The 25,091-nt window shown below is 43.5% G+C and overlaps 1 protein-coding gene across 7 annotated transcripts in view; it reads right to left on the reverse strand.

Moving 5' to 3' along the window:
• The window catches only part of EVA1A (eva-1 homolog A (C. elegans)), a 143,954-nt gene that overhangs the window by 59,497 nt on the left and 59,366 nt on the right, over positions 1-25,091 (reverse strand). For 2 of the 7 annotated variants that reach the window (XM_011946116.1, XM_011946110.1), the window contains exon 1: positions 8,767-9,231. The exons of 2 other annotated variants lie outside the window; for them this stretch is intronic. The gene's annotated coding sequence lies outside the window, so the exon portion shown is untranslated. Of the gene's footprint in view, positions 1-8,766; positions 9,232-9,343; positions 9,416-17,597; positions 17,845-25,091 lie in introns of those variants that run through there. 3 more of the 7 variants (XM_011946111.1, XM_011946113.1, XM_011946118.1) reach the window with 3 other exon arrangements.

Consider the following 25,091-nt stretch of genomic DNA (forward strand, 5'->3'; position numbering starts at 1 on the left):
ACTCCAGCCTGGGCGACAGAGCCAGACCCATCAGACCCTGTCTCAAAAGAGAAAACAATGAATAAATTTACAAATTAGCTGGACATGGTGGCATATGACTGTAGTGTCAGCTACTCAGGAGGCTGAATCAGGAGGATTGCCTGAGCCCAGAGGTTCAAGTTCAAGACTGCAGTGAGCTATGATTGTGCTGCTGCATGCCAGCCTGGTCACAAAGTGAGACTCTGTCTCTTAAAAAAAAAAAGTTAGCTTTCTTGTAAATCTTGAAGACTTTTCTCCTGAATGTCAAACCTAGAAAACATCTGCCCACTAGCCATCTCTCCCGGACTATCATAATACTTCAAACTCAGCATATCTGAAAGTGAGTTCATCATCCTTCCTATAAATCCTGCTCCCTCCTCCCCGTCCCTTCTTTCTCCTAATGAATAGTCCCACTATCCTTCCCACTGGCTGCCAGGCCAAAATGTCAGAATCATCCTAGACTCCTGCCCCTCCCTTACTCCCCCGTTCAGTCAGTCACCAAATCATGCCAACTTTATTGCCAAAGGCTTTCTTAAGTCTGCCCAATTCTCCACCCTAATTACCAGTGTCTTATTAGGACCTCATTATTTCTCACCTAGATGGTAGTAAGTCACAATAATATTAAAAATAATACTGGCCACTAGTATGACATGCCAATTACAAATAAACCACTGTAGTAGACATTTCACATACTTCATTGTATGTAACCCCGACTACTATGCATGTCACCCATAAGGGAGGAAGTAGAGTCCGCTGTTTTCAGATAAGACAGAGGCTCAGAGACATTTGCTAAACAGCCCAAGTTACAGGGAGTGTGGCTAGGAAGGAGGCTGAGATGTATCTGACTCCAAATCTCAGGCTTTTTCATCCCCTAAACTGCAATAACATGCTAACTGGTCTTCTTGCCACCTATATTATTCTTCTCTAATATTTACTCTATTGCCAGAACAGTATTAGAACAAAACTTTGACCCAGTCTGTCCTCTGTGTGAAATCCTGCAGTAGCTCCCCACTATCTTCAAAGTAAAATTCCAATTCTCTAGTAAATTCAGATGTGGTTACCTTGCCCCTTCACAGACTGACTTCCTTTGTCCCCAGCCACGCCTATCTGCCTTCCCTTCTTGAAACAGCCCTGGCCTGCTCACCTGGACATGCTGGACTTCTCACCGGCCCACCTGCCTAGGCTCCACTTCTCCTCTCATCAGTCTGGATGCTCCACCTCAGCCTCTTCGATGCATGTTGTCTTGGACTCACCTGCTCTCCAAGCTGAATGTAGGTGTCCCTTCTGTGGGTGCATGTAGCACTCTGTGAGTGCCTCTAGTATGGCACTTTACGGTAGTACCACATTCGTTGACTGAGCATCTACCATACGCCAGAGTTTACAGTAGGCTCTGGTGATTTGGGAATCAACAAGACATATGTCCTGCTTTCAGAGAACTTACTGTAATGAGAGATGGACAGCAAAACACTGCATTACTATCTCTGATTCCCTTGTCTGTCTCCACACTGGATGCTGAGCTCCTTGGGCACAAAGAGTATCTTGTTTATCTCTGCTTCCAAGGCCTGGAACTGTGCCTGGCACACGAGGGTGTCAGTAAGTGTTGGCAGCTTGAGCTGAGCAGAAACACCAAGGTCACCAAGCTGTCTCTGTGAACACATGAGCACACCCAAAGGGACACTCTTACCTTCATGTGTGTCTTTTTCAGACTAAATGTCTGAGTCATTGTCTTCTGAAGTTCCCTGAGATCCTACAGTGCACCCTGCGTTTGACATGCAGCAGGGTCTAACACTGGCGAATGCCCAGGCTAACCATTCCTGCCCTGTGTGACTGACCCACTAGGAGATTAAGGGACCGAGGCCTCACAGCAAGTAAATGGCATTGCTGACTCTCTTCCAGTGCTCATTCTGCCTGCTCTCAGGTTCACAGCCACATCTCAGTGCAGCAAAGAAGGATGCCACTGTCAGAGGTTGTTCGGCCAAGTGGCACTCAGGATGGGGGAACTCAGGAAAGAAATGCACCCTTCTTCCAGTAAGAGGACCTATCCGCCTCCTCCCATGGGCTGCCACGGCCTGTCTTGTCTTGACAAGATGAGCATGTTTGTGGAGGCACCCACAGAAAGACAGCTTTAGGCAGCCCTTTTGATCGAAGTCCCCTTGCAGAAACAAGATCCCCTGAGGTCTGTTCCCTGCAGCTACCGCCGGCCCCATCTGAATGACAAGGGCAAGAGGGGGCAGGGCAAAAGGAGAGAGGCTTAAATTACATCAGGTGTTTTGTAAAAAGTCTTCTTTTCCTTGCAAGTTTATGGTTGCTTCTCTACTAAGCAGCATTTCCCCCTCCTCTCACCATGGAGGGCAAAGTGCAGGCTGCCTTAGTGATCAAAGACAGGGCAAGAGGAGGAAGAGAGTTTGTGAACCCCAGAACAAAGAGCGTCTCACTTCCCCCAGGCACAGCCTCAGATGCCAGGCTGGGGAGAAGGAAAGGGGGAAAAGTGGGGAGGAAATGGCCATTCCTATCCCAACCACAGTGGCCTATACTCTTTCACCTCCTTTTTCGAAAATAGATTTTCTAAAAGTATCTTTGATGATAACAGCTCTCTGGAGACTATCTGGAGCAGGATAAAGGGCTCAGAGTTTGGTGCCCTGTACCTGATCCTGGCTCTGCCTTTTAGTTGTGGGTGTGACCCTGATTCCTCCTCTAATACAGACCTCAGAGGGTGTTTGTCAGGATCCATGCAATAAAGGCAGCTAAAGCCCCTAGCACAGTGCCTGGCACCCACCCCAGGTTATAATTGATCTCTAGGAACCACTCCTGGGACCACTTCCCTGGAGGAAAGATGGTCCCCAGAAGACAGCATTCTTCTCCCTGTCTCTAATCCCTGATCACTGGCTGGACTGAGTCTTCTTCTGTACTTATATCTTCTCTGTCATGGCACTAACCCACCATACTGTGTTTTGTGTTTTCTTGTCTCTCTCTTCCTTCAGACCATAAGCATCTTGAGGTCCAGGAATGGCAATTCCATGCTAGAGTATTCATTCACTCATCTATCACTTACTAAGTGCCTCCTATGTGCCAGGGGGTCACTAAGTGGTGAATAAATGAGTAAAGCCTGGGGATGACCTATAAAAGGACCTACATCAATTGTCTAATCAATAAGCATATGCACCTGTCCTCTGTGGGGAGCGCAATGCAATCAGCACATGCAAAAGGCTTTGGGCTTAAAGAAAGACTGCAAATGGGAATGCAATTCCCAGGAAATGTGTCAATCCTAATAGCTGTTGATCTGCTTGATCCCAGGTTGGATTTTCTATGAAACAAACTTTAGCATCAAAACTCAATCTCTCTCTCTCTCTCTTTCTCTCTCTCTCTCTCTCTCTCCCCTCCTCTCCCCACTGCCTCCCCCCTTCCTTCCCTCTGTTTCCCCATCCCTTTCTAAGTCTGGAGAAATTTAGCAATTGCTTAGCAATTCATACAGAATTTTGGATGCTCTAGAGGTAAAACCCAGACTCTGGAGGGGCCACTCACACAGCTCATCAGCTAGAGCTTTGAAAAGAACACAAAACAACTATCCACGACCTCCCAGCTCAGCTTTGTTTTTGATGTGATTTCTTTGCTTACTGGAGACAGTGTCCCTCCCTGACCCGTGGGATCTGGTCCCACTGCCCCAGGACGAAACAAGGCCAGCAGAGATAAGAGGCAGAGCCACTATTCAGAGCTCAGCACACCTGAGCTTTAAATGCCCACTCCATTGTCTCAAAACAGTACAGAGACAGACTCCTGGACAGGTAAAATGTCAAAGTCACTTCCCCAGGCCCATCTCTGCCCCCCAGCCCCCACCATATGCCGACATGTCTTCCAGGCCCTTTCTTGACTCTTACACATGCTGTTTCCTATTTGTAATGCTCTTTAATCACCAGTCCCTTCAAACCCACCAAGCTCCCACTTACATGTTAAGGCCAAGCTCAAACATCTTCTTTCTGATGCCTTTCCTGACTCTTCTAGCAGAGATGGTGCTGGTTCCTTTGAGCTCCCAATTCTCTGCTCAGATATCTTATTCTATATAACACACTCTGATGATCTATTCACATGGCCAACATATGTCATGGACTGCAATCTTGATGGTACAAACCAGGTCTTTTTCATCTTTGTGTCTCTAGCACCTGCACAGAGCTACTTATTGCACGTGTATTCCAAGTTCACACTAATACCTCAAGATTCTGCCACCACTCTAGTCTGACACCAAATGCCCTTTACAGCACTAAACAGGGTTTCATGCAGAGTCAAACAACAGAGTGCATTTCACAGAGAATACAGCTCAAGACGTAAACAGGGTAAAATGTATCTCTCTAGAATTAGACACACAAAGCAGGGGCCAGCTTCATCAGAAAGTCTGCCGCAGGTCAGTTAAGAGGTGCTACCCAAAGTGGCAGCCAACAAGATGTGACATCAGAGGCCTCAAGACCTGGCACCAAGCCTGACATTTCTACCCTGGGCTAGTTTATCTTCTGTGCCAAGCTACAAAAGCCTCAGTATAAATACAAGGGATGCCCAAACATCTTGGGTCTCACTTTTACTCAAGTCATTCATATCCTAAAGAAATTTGTTTCTCAGGTCAGTCAGCTAGTGACCTAGGAGAGGGGATAACGCCAGGAGACAGTATGAGTCTGGTGTGGGAAGGGGAAGGCAGTGCTATAGAGCAGTGGTTCCCAACCTTTTTGGTTCCAGGGACCAGTTTCCTAGAAGACAATTTTTCCACGGATAGGGGGAGATGGTTTCAGGATGAAACTGTTCCACCTCAGATTATCAAACATTAGATTCTCATAAGGAGTGCACAACCTAGATCCTTCACACATGCAGTTTGCAATAGGATTCACACTCCTACGAGAATCTAATGCAGCTGCTGATCTGACAGGAGGCGGAGCTCAGGCGATGGCCTGTTCCTAACAGGCCAGGGAACAGCCAAGGGTTTGAGGACCCCGTCGTGGGGATCTGAAGAGTCTTGGATGTCAATGGACAGGAAAGTTCTCACCCTACTCAACCCTCAAAAGCAGCACTTACTAGAGTGTTTCCCTGGCCCCTAAAAAACCCACAAGGCTTTACACGCGCCAGGTGACCTCATCCCACCGAAGTTTTGGAGACGACCTGCCAAAACAAGCAAACTCAGGGGGATTACAGCTGTGCAGGACAGCTGTGGAGGAAGCCAGAGTACACAAATGTGCAGGTCTTTGTGTAAGGCAGTCTAGCCCACAGAGCAAGTGGCCCAGGGACTAGCAAGGAGTGGGCTCAGCTTTAAAAGCCAAGGCTGCATTAGAAGCAATAAAAGATTCCAAGTTAGTTTAGTGATCAGTTGTAACAAAGTATCCAGTGTAAAACACAACTTGCCAAGAGGATCAGTGAATGTTTTCTACTTCTCCAAATCTGCTTCTCCAACAGATAATTTAATATTTAATAATATGGGTTATAAATTCCCTTAGCCAGTTTTACCTTCAATAGATAAATGAACCTTACAATATGTGGAGAGAAGGTGTACTTTGCATCTGATCAAGTATAATGTGGGAGATTGAGCTGGTGGCATTTATTCATCCATCCCTCATTCATCAATTGGTTTCACCAATATTTACATGCTAGGTGCACACTGCAAAGGGCACATGCTTGGTAAGGACGAAGCTGGGGTCACAGAGTTTTTGACCCCAAGTGTGCACCTCTCTCCTCCAGGCAGGTGTGTGTTGACTCCATCCCCCCATCCCAAAAAAAAGTTAATGCTCTTCTAGCCCTGACTATGTACACTTAGGCTCAATTTAGCATAAAGATCAGTGGTGCTGGGAACTAACCCCAATGTCCTGCCCCTCTGTGGCTTGGGGCAAAGCAAGGAGGCAAGGAAAGGAACAAGAGTTGTAAAAATAATGGCATAGTCTTAAATCACAAGCATGACGCAGGTGGAAAACCCAGTGGACTTAGGCTCTCATAATGCACTTAACAAACCTTATCTCACATTAACTGAGCACTTACTATATGCCAAGCCCTGGGCTAAGCCCTTTACCTGCATAGTGTGAAAAGTATGTGTTTTCAAATCCAGATATCTGTGTGAATCTTGGCCCTACCACTCATTAGCTCCATCACTCTGGGCAAACTACTTAGCCTCTCTGTGCCTCTGTTTCTTTGTCTGGAAAACAGGGCAATACTAGTAGTAACTGTAAAGGACATTACAGGGTTTAAATGAGTAAAAACGTATAAAATGCTGAACTTGAACCATGTCCTGCAATTAGGTAGGCATTCAGTATTAAGATGAATGATTATTATTCCATTAGTTAGTCATACTAGTCTGCAGAGAAGGTATGCTATTTCTTCTTACCAAGAAGGCTTTGCGAGACTGAGTCAACTTGACCAAGGTCAAGTAATTAACTTTTAACAGAGTTAATAAGTGGCAGAACTGAGATTTGAACACAAGAAGCCTGACTCCAAAGCCTGAAAGCTTAGCCATCATCATGAGCATGAACGGCACTAAGTTAGGTTCTAAGTATGTAAGACCAGGGGAGAGATAAACAAAATACTACAAGAGAGATATATTAAAAAAAAAAAAAAAAAAAAAAAGGCAGGGCAGGGGAGGGGAGAGGGGAGGCTGAGGCTGAGGTTTCCTCGCAACCTGGGGCAGGGCAGAGAGCAACAAAATTGTCTGTAGGAACTGAAGAATGATGCTTCACCCAAAAGGAAACTTGACTTCTAGTCTCAAAGATTGATTGCCAGCCGAGGAGGAAGAAGGGCATTCCAAAAAGTCAGGACCTAGAATACCAAAAGAATAGTGGGTTGAGGAAATGTCAGGAACATAGAGGAAGTGGCATAAGGTGAGGTCAATTGTGAAGAGCCATGTGTACAAGGTTGGGGTTTACATTTTATTCTGTAAAGACAGTGATTGTCAGACTTTACGATGCAGAGGAATTACCTTCAATTTTTGTAAAACACCTGCAGATTCCCAATTCCCATCCTTTCTGTTAGCAATGGGGAACCAACAAGGGTATTAAGGCAATATAGCAGATGACCTGCTGTGGATTTGGCAACAGAATTCTGGCACTGGAATGGAGGGAAAGACAGGGACAAAGACTAGTATAATCAGCCAAACTAGAGCAGATAAAAGGATGAGAGCTGGAAATAATGGCATCTTCATGAAGTGATACATTAAACCTGGGCTTCTTAACCTCAGCACTATCAACATTTTAGGCTAGATAATTCTTAAACCCTGGAAGCAGAGTGGGGGAGAGGGAAGATGTCTTGTGCAATACAGGATATTTGGCAGTGTCCCTGGCCTCTACCCACCAGATGAATGAGATCCTCTTCTACTTACATGATGACAGCCAAATATGTCTCCAGACATTGCTAGATGTCATTTGGGAAGTAAAATCAAAATTCCAGTTGAAAACCATTACTTTAATAAGCCCTAGCATCCCTGCTTTACAGATGAGGAAATCCAGCTACAGAAAGGTACAGAAAGGCCCCAGCCAGGATTCAAGCTGGTGGTCTCACTCCAGGGCCTGGGCTCTTAGCTACTGCGCTTGACTGCCTTTATGGAAAAGAGATTCAAGCCAGCCTTCTGAACAGTATTACACATTTTGTGACAGACCGGATGCCAAGAAGGGGATGAATTAATAAGGTTCAAAGGTGAAACCTCAGTGCTTGCCGCTGAACTCAGAGGACAGTATCTACTAAATAAGTAGTTTGGGTTTGAACAGAATCAAGGTGTATTAGGGCAAAACGGAAAAAAATCTAGTCCCTTGTACTGTGAACAAGGAGGTGGGGGGTTGGGGGGACCGTTCTTGCTCAGACTGACAAAAGGAATCTTCTGTAGGGCTGGACTTCAAGTGTGTGTATGGTATAGACCAGCTAGGACCCAAATCCTGGCTGGGCCCTTTCCTAGCTAGCTGTGTGGCCCCATCTCATTTTGCCCGTTTTTAACAGGGGTAAGAGTCCCTATGCATAGGCTTGTTATGAGAACTCAGGCAGTTAATAAGAGCAACATGGCAAGCAAGCCAGCACGATGTGGTTGGCACTCCTCTCCTTCCAGGACATCCTCATTTCCTCCATGCCCCAACGCGCTCCTTATTGCGTGCCAACACCTCCCCTTACCCCTCAATAGTAGGGGTGGGGACCCTCACGCAGACCCCCCAGATAGAGCGGCGTGGACTGTCTGCGCGCCCCCCTCCACCAGCAGAGCGTCCCACTGGGACTTTAGGGGGCGCCAACAGCCTTTCACTCCCCAATTCACTGGGCTTTCGGGGTCCTGGGGGTCGCCAAATGCGCGCGGCGAGTTGGCTGCCCCCGAAACAAACCAGGTAAAGAGTCCACGGTGCAGCACGTTCTGCAGGTCCGCCCCCCGCAGGTTTGGGATCGAAGCCAGTCAGGCTCAGCCCAGCTCCCACAGACGCAGGAGAGAAGCGCCAGATTTGGGAACGACCTGCTCTCCGAAGCTGGGCTGCAGAGGCAGGGAGCTGAGAGTTGTTCTATCCAGAAGGAAGCAGTGGGGCGAGAGAAGAAACAGGAAAGTGGGAGGAAGACGAGGCAAAAAAGAAAGCGCTGGGAAGCAGAGTTGCCTGTGGGACACAGCCTGCAACACCTGGGCAGGGGCTTGGGAACAAAGCAGCGGCTTCAGGTCAGAAGTGCTCTGGGTGTTTCCGAAAAGAGGGCGCTCCGGAGAAGCCGGAGCCCGCTGGGGATGCCGGGCGCCCCAGAGCCCAGGGTGCGCTCTCGGGCGCCGCTTACCTTCGCTGGGGCCCCGGCGCGCACTTCCGGGGACTGGGCTCGGGGCGCGCGGGGCCGAGCAGGGGGACCTGGAGCTGATCACCGAGGGGCGGACGCGACAAAGCGCTGCCCGGGGCTTGGGCCGGCACCAGCACCTCGGAAAGGAATCCCGCCGGAGGGGCCGCCGGGGTCAGGGCTGGCCTGGGGACTTGGGGTCCCGGCCTGGGTGCTCACGGGCGGCGGCGCCAAGCCCCGCAGAAGCTGGAGGAGCCCGAGTCAGTGGGAGGAAAAGGTTGTCTCATTTCCTTCGATCTCCCCCCTCCTCCACCCGCTTGGCTCCGGACCTGCCCTCCCTCTCCCCCGCCCCCTTCTGCAAGCCAGCGGCCCATGTGGGCGCCCGCAAGACGCGAAACCTGAACGGCTGCAGCGTGCGGCACCTCCCTCCGCGCCAAGTTAGTTCACGCTCCCAACTCCCGCCTGCCTCCCCGCGCTGCCGACTGTCTGCAGGGCTGGGGAGATTCCCCATCGGCAGTCCCCACCCTATCCCGGTCCTCCAGCCTTTCCTCCTGCTGGGACGAGCCCAGATTTGAAAGCAGACCTCCAAGCCCCTGCCAGCATCCATCCTCTCATTCCTGTCCCGTCGCCTGCTTTGAGCCTGTATTCAGCCACTGAACTCAGACAGGAAATAACCACTTACTCTGTTAAATTTGATCAACTTTTTTTTTTCTCCTGAGTGGGAAGTTAAAGCCTGATGCATAATCTTGAAGGAATGTTCATTTTTATCGGAAGAAATGCAGCTGAGGCCTGTGTTTGGCCTTTCTCTTTCAGGGTTAGGGTCTTGTTTGTTAAAATCAACAAGTATTTATTGAGAGTGATAGGCGCTGAACTGCGCGATGGAAACGCAGAAACAACCAGAGGGACACCCTATTCCTAGACAATCGTCATAGGGGGTGACTGCAGGGAGAGAGCAGGTCCCAGGATGCCGTGGTCTCTTAAGAGATGGGTCACGGAGTGAAAGAGTCTTCTACTGAATCAGAATAAAAGCATGGACAGAGAGAAGACGGAATAGGAAAGTTCTCAGGAGGCGGTCTAGCTAAGAACACGGCCAGGGCAGTGAGTGATGGTGGGAAACGGGAGGCGGGGGGAATGTGCCAGTCCCTTAGGAAAGGAGAGGAGCTGCTAGAAGCAGTGGGATGGAACTGACAAGATCTGATGCCCAAGGGCTTGAAAGGGAGATGAGGAGAGGATGAAGGAGAGAGATAACTCCCAGGCCTCTGGCTAGAGTAGCCAGTGACCAAGTGGATAACTAGAACCTCAGAGTACTTTCTGGAGCCGCTACTCCAAGTGTGGTCCAGAGACTGGCAGTACTAACACCACATGGAAGCTTGATGGAAATGAAGACCCTTGGGCTGCACTTGAACCACTGGATTAGTATCTGCAGCTTAACAAGATCCCTAGATGATTCAAATGTGCATTAGAATTTGTAAGCACTGCCCACTAGACCACTGACTGTATATTATACTGTATATTAGATGGACTGTATATTAGACTATGGAGCCCTGGGTGTATATTAGAAACACCTGGGGAGCTTCAAAAACCAATAGGAGGCCCCAGCTCCACCCTCACAAATATTTCTTTAATTGTCTGGGGTGGAGCTCCCACATCGGTTTTTTTCAAATTCTCTCAAGATGATCTCATACAGCCAGAGATGAGAGCCACTGTTACAGACTTACTCAAGAGCTACTTCATTTTACCTTGAAATGCTACTGTTCAGAAAGGAAAACAATGCCTATCTGTAGATGACAATGTAAACACAGGTTATCCCACTCTCATGCAGAGGCAACTGGTCTGGCAGAAAGGGCCCTTGTTTCCTAAACTAATCAGGGAACAAGATTCTAGCCTCAGACATCACTAAATTACTCTCTAAACTTGAGAAAGTACTCCCCTCTCCAATCTCTGTTTCCTTATCTGTAAAAAGAATACACACTTGCCTGACTCCGAATTCCACACTCTGGCATGCAAGGTGCCATCATCAGAGCTCCCCCTAACTCTCCAGCTTTCCAGCAGGCATATGGAGAGGCTGTGTTGAGAAGTGGGGTTTCCTGATATAATACTATGTGTGTTAGCCAAGGGCACAGCCCTGTATGAATATCAGAGATCAGAGGTTTGTGTGCCGAGCACAGGAGCACACATACAATCAGTGCTCAGTAAATGTGTGTTGAATGAACTAATTAGTAAAGAAATAAATAGGGCACAGATGCCCCTGCTGGGACGAGCCCAGATTTGAAAACAGACCTCCAAGACCTCCAAGTGCCATTAGGATTGAAAGCCACTTCTGTAGGAAATGCAGAGACAAATGCGTAGACTTTCTTTAGACGGGCCCTAATCTTGAGCCTATTCATTTGCCCCCCAGGCTGGAGAAAGGACAACTGGAAACTCTGACCCAATCTAGCTTTGGATTTAAAAATACTACCACTACTAAGAACTGCTAATATGTGTTGGTACTTAGTACGTGCCAGTCACTGGGCTGTGTCTCACTTATAAACATCGTCTCATTTTATTAAAATGAAGCAGATACTGTTGAACCCCCTACACTTCAACAGATTTTGGGAATCACAGGTATGGAAAGACTAGAGCTGCCATCTAGATTATCTCCTGCCTCTGGTTGTGCAGCAGGACAGAAGTGTATCCATTGCTAGCCTAAGAGCCCCTCTTGGGGTTCCTGCGGGTCATTCTCCAGAACATGCATCCCTGCATGAAGGCCAACATTGAGATAAATGACTACTTAAGGATCCTACAGAGGCAGATTCTACCAGGAGCTACGTCAGGGAGCCTATGGGTTATGGCTGCACCTTGGAAAGAAACCCCTCAAAGCTATTAACTTCATGCTTGCATGCACACGTGTGTTCATGTGTGTGTGTATGCTTTTAATGAGAGCCTCTTAGATACCAAACACTATGCCAGTCCTTTTCACATACATTTCTTTTAATCAGCACAGCATCTTGATTGGCTAAGTATTCTTGTTCTCTTATTTTATAAATAAGAAAACTGGAACAACATGAAGATCTGTTCATCTCTGTAGCCCAAGTTTCTTAAGTGTACATTCTATTGCATCATTGTTCATGTCCACCACCTCTGCCTACCCCTATTCTATGAAGGTGAGAATCTTCATTTCAAGTCCCATTCACTTGTTATGGTTACAAGTCATTGAAACACTCTGTGCCTCATTTTCCTACCCACAAAATAAATTGTCTTTGGTTGCTGTTTTCTGAAGGTACTGTGTGTGGCTTCACACTCTAGGCTGAGAGGCAATGAAGGGAGATAGCCCACAGACTGTTAAGAGAAACTGAAAACACTGGGTTGATTTATTCCAAGATGAGAGGGCCAATTGCTTCATTAATGAAAAAATTATTATAAAATAGAGAAATAGCTATTTTCCATTTCTAGGGAGACATATTTATGGAACAGTGCCAAATATCAATTAAGACTTTAGGTCAGACGTGAGAAAGGGGCATTAAACCTCTGCTAGACTAAGGAAGATTCTCAATGACTACCTTTTGAAGCTGCCTATCCTGGTCTCATAGGGTCTGCTGGATAGGCCTTCAGGGTAGAGGTGGTCAGGGAACACAGGAGAGGTTGGAATGCACAGGCTGATACAGGAAGGGCAGAGGAGTAGGGAGTCCATGTGCACAGGCACAGCGTACAGCTCCAGTTCTAACCAGAGATGAAGAATTACAGGAAGAAAAGAGTTCATCCCAGGAAACTAGGATCTGCAGCTCAGGATCTCAAGTAACCACTTCATGCCTGGTTGCAGGCCCAAGGCTGAGAGCTGGAGCTCGCAGTGCGAGCAGCTTTTGCAGATGTGGGCAGGTAATGCCAGCAGAGTGCACAGGGCTCCCACGGCGATGGTGGTCAGAGCAGGGAACCACAATCCCCCCACCCTGGTGTTGTGGCCAACAGCACATCCAGTTCATGGGAAAACTCTAGAAGCCAGGGCCCCTTCAGCTAATACAAAGAAGATGTGATAGTTTTAATGCTCAGTGAGTGGAGGCTGTGGCATTCCCTCAGTGGCACAAATGTCGTGATGACAAGATTTGATAGGAGGATCATGTTCCACCCATGTCACCACTGAGCCCTATCCATCAGCTACTGTTAGACAAGACTCTAGCCACATTCCTCTTGCTTTTGCTTCCAAAACTCCATCTGCATTTGCATAGCAGTAATTTGATGATTTTACACAAAGCTCATTGTGGCAAATATTTACTAGTTTTTGCTTCAAACAGAAATACAACCTCAGACTTTGATTACCCCCATTTTACTGATGAACAAAGGCACAATACCCAAAGGCAGCCAAAAACAAAAACAAACTGAGTTACCAGTCGAGCGAAGGTGAAACCCTTAGACTCCTATGGTTTACCCAAAAATAATGAGCTGCTAAAGGCACCACAAGATGCTTGTGGTGAGAATATGTTCAGATATGTCTTCAACCAGAATCATCTGGCACTGTGTAACCCATGTGTCTATCAATGCAGTTCAGCTTACCTGTCATTTCCTGGAGACTGCCTGCCCTGCACAGGGAACTGTCCTAGACACCATAGGCAACCTTGCTGCACGATATACTCAGTTCTCACCTGGGGCATGTTCTGAAATCACAAGCTGGGCTCCAGACCAGACCAATTGAATCAGAATCTCTAGGAGTAGGGCTTTTTTTAAAAACCTTTCCAGATAATTACAATGTGCCATTAGGATTGAAAGCCACTTCTGTAGGAAATGCAGAGACAAATTTCAAACAGTAAGGAGTTCAGTCTAGTAATGGATGATCTTCAAACATCACCAGGAGAAGGAGAACATCAAAACTGCTCTCCTGTGTGCAGAGTATTAAGACAATGCCAAATGGACAAAAATCCCTGGACTTTTCTCTGCCATAAGTGAGTGAAATCATCCCCACGTGGTAGGATGTGGGGATTTTCCTATCCCACAAGGTAGGAAATCTGGTTTTGTCCCAAGAAAGTACAAATGATTGAAACCAGAATCCTTGCCTGCTTCCACTATGGCACTGCTATTTACAAGAAGCCTTCAAACTTCCAGCTCTTATTAATTCCAGAAGTAGTAAATGATCTCCAGGAGTGATGGAGCAAGGCAGGCATGTAAAGCGAATAATGAAAGACAAAGGAAATTGCCTCATGGCCTGATGAGAGGCTAATGGATATGCAGACAGAGACACCAATGTGTCACCATTAATGATGTCACTTTAGGAAAATCAGGAGGCCGAAAATTTTTTTTCATGCTTTGCCCTATGGTCATTTCCTATCCATTCATCTTAACAAAAGTGAACTTGAAAAGAAACTGTACACTTGTTTAAAATGTTAGTTTGGGGAAATGAAGACAACCTTTCTCTTTCTCTCTTTCTCCTTCTCTCTCTCTCTATCTCTCTCTTTCTCTTGTCTCACTTTTGCTAATACATTTCCTAGCAAAGTAATGGGACTTCTGTTAAGGTTCATGGATAGTCATTAACCAAGTGGCATTTACATTCACTCGTTCATTCCACGACAGCCTGCTGAAATGAAACAAGTTATTTGATAGTATTAGCTACTAACATCGCCTAGACACCAAAGGTCAAAGAATGCAGTATGCCTTATTTATAGTACAACCTTTCGCCAACTTTTTATAAGGTCTAATGGATGCATTTAATTGCCAAATAAATCAATGTTGACAGTTATACCCCCTCTGCAATCCTAGATTCCAGATACAGGCAACCAAATTATAAAAACCCACGTTCTCCAGTCCTTGTCTTTCTTTTCAGAAAGCAAAGTTTTACCTGTACAAAGGAATATGAGAGGATGCCAGGAGCACAAGTCAGTTGTTCAAAAGAACTTTTCATGGAACTAAAACCTCCAGGGAATATAAGCCACACAGCTAAGTTTCCACATGCTCTAATCACTTCTCTCACCTTTTCAAATGTGTAATGTGCCCAAAAAGGATGAAATATTGAGTAAAAATCATCAATTAAGTATCCTCTTTATCTGTTCTATTGTGGAGTGGGGGTTTATCTTGTTGAATTATTTCCTCACAGGCCCTAGTCAGAAGAATAGAGATTTAAATACTCTTGGATCAAACACTTTATCTCACTTGGTGTAATAGAGTAGAAATCAAAATATTTCTCTAGCCAGTTGCTGCTGCCCAATACAACATTTCTTCTGATTAATGATAGACTTTTAATCAAAACATATTCACCATTTCAACCATAAACATAGCTTAGTATACAGTTTGCTTCTTTATTTTATTTTATTTTTCCATTTTCTATAGGGAAATTCTTATGCCCAGGCTGACACCTCCTCTACATTTTTCATCTTGGCGAACAAGGTTAAATAAGCATAAACAGAACTTAAACAAATCATCCATACACAACATTCTCTTTCTAACCAACAGGAAGCCACTGTAAAAATGAGAGATTTCAATTATAAAAAACGAGACAATGGAACTATGAAACATGCCTAGAGAAAATGCTAATAGTTGTTCTTTAAGAAAATTCAAGTTAGATCCTAAGTCACAATATACATGGGCCCCAAAAAGTTGTGAATAAGATGAATATTTTTAAAATAAGATATATCTATCTATTTTTATATTGTAAATACCATTGACTTTCATTATAAAATTGAGATATCCTACTACATTTTAATCTCATGACCTGTTTGAAAAATTATCCTGCATGTCTAGGAAACTATACATTTTTTAGAGAAAAAGGATACATAACAGTTTGGAATAAAGTAACTGGACACTGAGACACTTAGGGTTCCATTATGAGACTGCCTGCAACTCTTCCAAATTCCTCAAAGACTTATTTTCTGTAACTCTGTGAAAGGTGTCAACTTGAGAAATTAAGAGTAATTTGGTTTGAAAGGTAAGTGGGCAAAACACAGGACAGACAACAAATCATACCGAGCTCTTAATCTCCCTGAAGAGTGTACACTAACCAGAACAGATTATTGAGAGGATCCCAAACTTCTGAAACCCCCAGAATGAATGCTTTTAATCCATTCTTTGATTCATAGATTTCATGGTTGCAAATTCTAGAACACTGTATCCTTATGCACAGGTATGCTAGATCTAGTAAAACCAACTGGATGGCAATGTGTTCATGTCCCCAGTGCCCAAATTGGAGTGATTTTCATTGCTTAAACCAGTGTCTGCGACCAGCAACCAGTTGGTCTCCTGTGTCTGAACGCATCTGATGGAGTTTGAGATCTACTGTAGACGTAAATGAGGAATCTAAGATTTTGATCCTAACAGAAGAAGAGCTAATAAATGAAAGGCTGATTCACTTGCCTCATTTTTAGTCCACACTGGGAATCTGTTAAATTAGCAGGTTTGATTAATGTATTAACAATACAATACTCTTGATTTATTTTAAATGGCTTGCTATACTTCCCAGAAGCATAAGGTTTACTTATAATGAGATGTGCAGGGCAACAGAGCTTCCTATGACTTCAAACTCCCTGGGCACATGGGAAGTTTGGTCTGGGGGGCTTTTCTCTGTGCCAAAGCCCCTGCTTGCCAGACCTTTCCTCCTCATCCTTATTTCCTCTCTCCTTCTCTTTAATCTTCCCACTGCCTCCTTCCTCTGCCTTGAACATACCTGAAGCTCACCCATGTTTACATTAATAATGTATTATTATTAGATAATCAATAATAAATCATTGTTACTAAATAATCAATACTTATTAAATGATTAAAATTTAATAATTAAATGATATTTAATATTAATATTAATTTATAATTATTAGATAATAATAAATAATTATTAAATAAACCTTCAAGATTCTGGACCCATTTCTAGATATTGTTCTTTTTTATTTTAATTTTATTTTATTATTTTGGGGTCATAGGTGATTTTTGATTACATAGATAAATTCTTCAGTGGTAATTTCTGAGATGTTAGTGCACCTGCCACCCGGGCAGTAGACACTGTACCCAATGTGTAGTCTTTTATCTCTCACCTCCCTTCGGACCTTCCCCTTCAAGTCCCCAAAGTTTATTATATCATTCTATGCCTTTGCATCCTCATAGTTTGGCTCTCATTCATAAGTGAGAGCATACAATATTTGGTTTTCCATTCCTGAGTTACTTCACTTAGAATAATGGCCTCCAGCTCCATTCAAGTTGCTGCAAAAGATATTATTCTGTTCCTTTTTAATGGCTAAGTAGTATTCCATGGTGTGCATACACCACATTTTCTTTATCCGCTGGTCGGTTGATGAGCACTTAAATATGCAAAGATATGGGACCATAGTTTGCAATTGCAAATTTAGCTGCTATAAACCTGCATTGCATGTGTCTTTTTCACATAATGACTTCTTTTCCTTTGGGTAGATACCAGTAGTGGGACTGCTGGATCGAATGGTAGTTCTACTTTTAGAACTGTAAGGAATCTCCATACTGTTTTCCATAGTGGTTGTATGAATTTACATTCCCAACAGCAGTGTAAAAGTGTTCTCTTTTCATCACATCCATGACAACATATATTGTTTTTTGACTTTTTAATTATTTAATTATAATTTTATATTTTAATAATTTTTAATTATTTCTAGATATTTTTCTTTACTTAATTCTTTTCATAACCAAACGTCTCAAACAAATGGTATTCACTCGCCTCACTTTCTTAATCCCCTTCAATCCTCAGCTCACGGTAGTCTGGTTTTTGTCCCCAACACGCCACTGAAACTGCCCTCATTAAAGCCCCCCGTGGCTGCCTCTTGCTAATGCTCCTCATCTCCCTGCAGTACTTGCGGCTGTAGCCACATCCCCTCCTCCTTTCACTTCTGTGCTTCTCCATTTCCTAGATCCCCTCCTACCTTTGTGATCATTCCTCCTCTGTGCCCTTCTTTAACTGGCCTTGCTTGGTAACAGACACATCTGTTTGCTTCACTAAAATGCTTCAGGGGTTGCCCACCTCTTACAAGATAAAATCAGGTCTCCTTAGCATGGAATGCAACATCCTTCAGGGTCAGCCCCTACATATCTCTCCCAACCATTCTGTACCAATCCATCTTCTGCTTCAGCCATGTCAACCTTTTTGCAGTTTCACAAACAGGTTATGCTATTTCATACTTCTGTACCTTTGTACAGAATGTTCTTGACTCCACCCCCGTCCTCCACTAAGGAATTCCAGCTCATCTTTTAAGACTGAGGACAAAGGTGAGCAATTCTGGGAAGCTTTGTCTGCCCCCAAACAGAGGCAGCAACCCCACCTGGGTCCTGGGCATCTGTGACACATTTTCACTGTAGAGCTCTGCACCCTGTTACATCTCCCGGATCTGAGTCCTGTGAGGGCAATAGGTTCTTGTTCATCTCTCTGTCTCAAGTTTGCACACTGCACCTACCACATGATTAGTGGGCAAGAAATGCATGCTTCTTTTACTTCTCTAATTTAATATAATTTGCCCTGAGCTTCCTATTCATTTCATAGAAAGTCTTAATTTCAGTTTTTACTGGGGCATGTCCCCTCCCCAGAGTCAGATGGAAGTCCAGAATCAGGTAGAGGTGCATGACGCAGAGCATGCAAAGAGACTGTACCTAGCCACATCCAGGCTTGTTTTCCAAAACACCATGGAGCCCTGAGGCAACTTCTTCTGAGGCTTGGGCCTTGGAGATTCTTTTCACAGAAGTTCTCAAGGTCACAGACCTTAATGTTTAGTTATTTCTTCCCCAGTGCCACCTTCAGCCCCTCTGCTGCCCTCATTGTTGGTGCTGTTGGAAAGCAAGATCCAGATGATCATACTTCAAGGGCACCCCAGTGACTCTATTCTTTCTCTCATTTTCAGAGACTCCCTTAGTCTCCAGTCAGGGTGCACCCTTCAGAAAGACAAAGCTCCCACTCCTGCCCATCACAGAGCAGCACGATTCTCCTCAAGGTGCATAGGCAGCTGAAACAAAAACAGAAACGGGGATGTCTCCTACTGGAAAATCTGTTTTCAGCCCTGCAATGAAACAGCTCTCAAAGACAAGGGCATGACCGGGTCTTGCTACCTTTTTGAGGCAAAGAGTACCCTCAGTGAAGAAACTAAGACACAGGTAAATATCTCAATAAATTACTCTGCCATATAACCACCCACGAATTTCTTTATTTACTTAATTAAAAGCATAAATGGCCATGAAAACCACAAATGGAATTGCTCTCCCAAAGAAAGACACCTCTACCTGGCAGCCCTCACCACTCGGCCTAATCCTCCTTCTCATTCCTTCCCTGAGGAGGAAACCCTAAAATGCCTGGGATTCCCTGTCTGTGGCCCGGGAACACTACTCACATGGCCAAGTTTATTTGAGCTGCTGACTTGGGCTGCTGACGCAGGGTATTTGCAGCTGCTGCACTAACCCACTTTTTCTCATGGATGATTTTAATCTCTTTAATTTTTGCCCAGCCTGTGAGAAAACTGAAAGCGTGGTTGGGAGGGGGCGGGAGATAGAAGTTACAGGTCATGAGCTGAGTGGCAGCTAAATCCTGTGGGAGGAAGCGAACGCGAGTGTAATCCTTTCAGGAAAACAAGTATTACTGGAGAGGAGAAAGCTGCCAATGTAACTTTGTTCCAAGAATAAATAGCACATTTTCCCTCAGTGTTTGCTTTTCTCTCTTTGATCCTCTTGAAGCCCTCTGGAAATGCCTGGCCAGCAATTTTTCTCCCTTCTGAGGCTGGGGAGAAGGAGCCACAAGCACTCACTTGAGATTCCTTAAATGAAGGCGTATGGAGGGGCTCCCAGGCAACGCTGGAGCCCTGAGGCCTGTGGAAGCCCCGGATTCAGACATTGTCGTGAAGTTTAATTACCACAAATATGCCACGGTATTTCCAAACATGCAGTCATCATGCCCAGAAGCAGTTTAAAAGGGAATAATAATAGATAGGGTATACCTGACTAAAGCCACTGGGAGCCATGGGAGTTTGAAAATGGGAAAGGAAAGGCAAAGCTCAAGCGGGTTAATGTTTAGCTTTGGTCCCAAGCAAAATAAATGCCTGCACACAGTGAGGCTGACAAGAGCATGCCCTCACTACAGGGAGTTTATGGCTCAAGTGCTCTAGAAACCACAGTCCTTAGTTACTCACATAGTTTCCCCTTCTTTTCCCAGATAGTTTTATTCCCAGGGAGTTGCAGGCAGGGCAATGCCAATGAAAGATGAAAGCCATGCCATCATATAGACTTGCATTCAGTTTTGGTTCTCCCACTTACTAGTTGTACTAAGTATGACAAGTTAAGTACTCAGTGTCCTCATCTGTCACATGGGAATAATAATACTTCTCTTACAGGATGGTCATGAAGAACATATGAGATGATGGATGTAAACATTTAGGATCATGCTTGACTCTGAGTGTTCAAACGTCAATTCCCTTCCACCACTGCCTCCTCATAGCATCATTCAAATCAGAAAACACTTACTAAGCACTGATTCATGGAAAGACTTATAGCAGGCTTATGCAGGAAGCCAAGTATAAAACCCACTCAATAAGAAATGACATTCGAAATGAAGATTCAAGCCTGAAAAGTGTCAAATAACAGGCAAATGTGATGTCATAAAACTGCACATGAGACACTGATCAATGGCCAGTCCTGACAGTCTGTCTTAGGAATCCCCCAGAGAATTGAGATAGCTAAAGAAAGCTTTGTGGCGAGGGCTGGGCTTGCTCTGGACAGAGCAGCAAGGAACAGCTAAGAAAAGGCAATAGACTTATTTGACTTAAGTAGGTACACCTTAAGGGATTTTGGGGAGATATCTGGAAAGGAAATTGGGAAGTCTGGTGAGTTAAAGATGATGAAAAATTCTCCATCACTCTCCGCATTGACAGATAGAGTCTATGTCTCTTCTTGAATCTGGGCAAATTCAGTGGCTGCTTAACAAATAGGACGTGGCAGGAATGATGCTGTGCCAGTTTCAGACCTAGCCTTGGAGAGAATCAGTAGCTTTTGCTTCCTGCTTCTGGCTACTTCTGCTCTGTAGACACTGCCTCTTAGAATCTAGCCATCATGCTGTGAAAAACCCAAGCCAAATGGAAAAGCCACATGTGACTCTTCAATCAAAAGCCCAGCTGAGCTCCCAGCCAACAGACAATAATAAGAACAATCATGTGAGTGACCCATCTTGTATATTCCAACCCAATCAAGCCCCCAGATGACTGAAGTCCCATTTGCAGCAGAAGAACCACCCAACTGATTCCAGTAAACCCACGGAATTTGAGAGATAATAAAATGTCACCTGCTCTTAGATACAAATTTGAAGGTGGTATATTGTACAACACTAAATAACTGACACAGGAAAGGACTCATGGGAGGCATTGAACATCAAACACCATAGTCTAAATTCATCACCATAATCATAGAAACTATTAGCAAATGATCACTAAATGCCAGACACTATGAGGTAAGTTTTTATAACTTTTAAAACTTAACCTGCTTATACACCGGATAGGTAGGTCCTATTATTCATATTTAATAGTCAAGTAAACTAAAATTTAGAAAGGTTTAGAAATTTGCTCAAGATTTTACAGGTTTTATAGCCAGAAAATAGTAGAGATGAGATTCAAAGCAGTTATATTCTGAACACTCTCAAATCTGCCATCTTGGTTCCGCAAGGTGAATAAGCAATGGGCGAACTGATCATCTTGACAGATACAAACAACTCTCCAGCTGGGCTTGTCAAATAATTCCATGCAAAACAATGGCAAGAGTTTTAACTCTCGTTGTTCAGTGACTGTATAGGTATATAAGACAATTTGGGATGAATAAAAATGATGAGTTTATTTAGGAAAACAGAAGCCACTTGTATTAGTTACCTATTTCTGTATAATCACCCCCACAAAAACAAAAACAGTAGCTTGTAACAACAATGATCACTTATTATCTCTCATGGTTTTGATGGATCAGAATTTAGGAGTGGCTCAACTAGGAAGCTCTTAGCTTGGGGTCTCTCAGGGAGTTGTAGTCCATTGTGGGCTGGGGTTTAAGTCATCTGACGACTTGCCTGGAATTGAGGATCCACTCCAAGGCAGTTTACATCTTCAGCTGGCAGGTTGGTGCCTGTTATTTGTGGAAGGCCCCAGTTCTTCATCAGGTGGGCCTCTCCAGAGGGTTATTTGAGTGTCTTCATGGCTTGACAACTGGCTTCCCCCCAAGCAAGTTTTCAAAAAGGCAGAAGCCACAGTGCCTTTTAGAATGTAACCTCAGAAGTTACACATCAACCCTACCACGTTATTCTATGGATTATCTAGATTCATCTCTGATTCAGTGTGGGAGGGGACTCCACAAAATCGTGACTACAAGGAGAAAGCAATCATTAGGGGCCATCTTAGAGACTGGCAACCATACTTCTCTATCCCAAGTACTTTGGCTTTAAAGCAGGACAGTTGAGGCTTTTATATGTGTCTGTAGGGCTAAGGAACAAAGGTTAAAGAAGTCACTTGGGATGACCCCAGACTGCATTACCAACATAAGAAATTCTGAAGCAATCATTTGAAAGCTGTTTCAAATATGAGAACATTTTAGGACACTCCTACCATCTATCTCAGCCAGCAGCTCAGAAGTGAGAGATTCTCTAGAGGGCACCGCTGGGCTATCTCAGGTTCCCACAGCACCAAAGAGGGTCATTCACAAGAGAGTATCCTGAATGAGCTGCTAAGAACCTTATATATGCTTTCTATATATACAAGTGTGGCCTTTCTCACTCCTCTGCCTTCCCCTCTCAGGCAAATACCTCCCATTGACTGACATCAACTTAGGATCACAAGAAGCAAAAGATTCCAGGAAATGTCACTTCTGGCCTCTTATTGGTGATACAAGGAGTCCATGGAAGTAGGTGGTGGTGATGCTAAGCTGAGCACAGGTAATCCAGCACAGACTTGGGGGAGTTTCCAGCCAATGAAGCATGTATGTGCTATGCATTTTGGCTTGAAATTCTCCCTCTGCTCCAAAATAGTAATAAACTGTAAATATATAAATGTATATACGAAAATGGAAAAAAGCATTTCCATGAACAAGACAGTAATGAACAGGAGATGAAGCTATGAAGCTATAGATCCAAAACTTGGGAGATATGCTTAGAATTCTACCCCTTTATGTGGTTCAAGTCCTGAAGGGTGATGGGATTTAAAAGCACCTGGCCTGAGAAATGATCAGAGTGGAGCTCAGTCCTGGAAAGAAGGTTACTAAAACATGAGGCCACCAGCTAGGGCTATGTCTTATTCAAATGGCATGCTTATGGCCTTATTCCAAGTGATTGTCACCCATCCCTAGTCTGAAAAAGAGAAAGGCCTTATGTGTATCATTTCCTCACTGAAATCTACCACTTCCTTATATTAGTTTCATCTTTTTAACCCTCTCCCCATTTTATTAGATTTATCAACATATTTTCCTGAAATTTTTGCTCCTTGTTGTACATCCCATTTCTTCCCTGTGAATTTACATCTCCTCTTGCTAAAGTACATCTTTTAGTAACTCTTTCAAGGGTTTGAAAAGGTAAATGCTAATAATTTTTATGTTTCTGAAAATATCTTTATTTTTTCCCCTCTTGTAAAATAATTTGGGTATAAGATTCTAGGTTGACAGTGATATTCCTTCTTAACTTTGAAGATACTGTTCTGTATCTCCTGGCATCTGTTGTTACTAATGAAATGTCTTTTGTTAGTTTAATTGTTCTTTCCTTTTTCTCTATTAAGTTTTAAGAATTTCTCTTTATCCTTCTTGTTCTATTAACTAATTGATATTTCTGATTGTGGGTGTATTTCATTCTGCCCAGCACCCTATGTGTTCTTATACTGATAAAGCTCATGTTTTACTTTAGTTCTAACATGTTGTTATGATTTCTTATAGTATCAATTTTCTGCCATGTGTCATTTCTTTTATTTTGTACTTTTTAATTCCCTATTTAATTTGTGTTGAAAACTTTTACTTGCCTTCCATGTCACCTTATTCACTTTTTAGACAACTTTTTAGCTCTCTAGAGAGTTCTGTGTGATTCCTAACATACTATATCCCAGCTGACCAATTATCTTTAAAGAGTTTCCAATCTAGACTTTATCCCATGTATTGATGTATATTTTAAATTTCAGATGATATATTGACATTTCCAAGATTGATGACTCTTTTTTTTTTTTTCCTATGCCAGGATTTTTCATGTCCAGGATTCACATCTAAATTGTTTTTGTTTCACAATTCTTTGTACTTTTTAAAAGATATTATTCTGTCCTTTAACTTTTGGGATATTGTATTCATTAATTTAATAGCCTATTTTGTAGGGTTTACTATGTGCTAGTCATATTAATTCCTGGTATCAATTCTATAGTAGCACTTTTATTATCCACACATTATAGATCAGGAAACTGTACAGAAAAATAATTGAGTAAAAGTCAGTCTTCTAGAAAAGAGATTAAGATAGAGAAGTGTGAATCTGAAGGAGGACATGGAAGCTATTTGACACAATATCATTATCAAATTAATTTATATATGCTATGCAATTCTGATCAAAACGTCAATAGGCATTTTCATTGAAATGAGCAAATTGATTCTAAATTGTTTATAGAAGATCAAAGGGCCAAGATCTAGCCAAGATATTTCTGAAAAAGAAGAACAGAAACAAAGAACTTTACCTACAAGTGATACAGGCTTACTATGAAGTACAGTAATAAGACAGTAAGCAAGTAAGACAGGAACAGACCAGCAACAGACATGTGACTCAATGGAACAAAATTAAAAGCCCAGAAACAACTCCAAGTATAAAAAAGTCTTTGGCATAAAGTAGATGAGGCAGTGTAAATAAATCACTGGGGGAAAGACAGAGTGTTTAATAAGTGGAATTGGGAGAACTTTATTTCCACATGGAAATTTCCATAGCTGGAAAATACCATTAGATCTTTACTTTACACCATTACAAGAATAATTGTACCTATGTGACCTTGGAAAGAAGAACATACAAACAAGATACAAAAAAGCAGAAATGGTAAAGGTTTAATTTATCTGACTATATCAACACTAAAACTTCAGTACAAGAAGACCACTATTTTAAAAGTTTGTGTTTTTAAAAAGAGAAATTGACACAATAGAAGACAATTTCAACATATTTAATTACTAAAGTGGAATAATAAAGTTAAGTAAACTCTACTTTTTATTCTGTAAGACTTGCTTCTACAAAATAAGAAAAAGAAAAGCAATGCAATAAAAAAAGAGGGGCAAGCGTTCCTTAGGTTCACAAAAGAACATAAATGGATGATTAGCATATGAAAATATAAGTAACAGGAAAATGAAATGTAAAACAACACTGAGCTTCCATTTAACATGTCTCAATAGGACAAAAGCTGAAAGTCTGACAT

Source organism: Colobus angolensis, unplaced genomic scaffold (genome assembly GCF_000951035.1).
Source record: "Colobus angolensis palliatus isolate OR3802 unplaced genomic scaffold, Cang.pa_1.0 Scaffold249, whole genome shotgun sequence".
NCBI classification, from domain to species: domain Eukaryota; kingdom Metazoa; phylum Chordata; class Mammalia; order Primates; family Cercopithecidae; genus Colobus; species Colobus angolensis.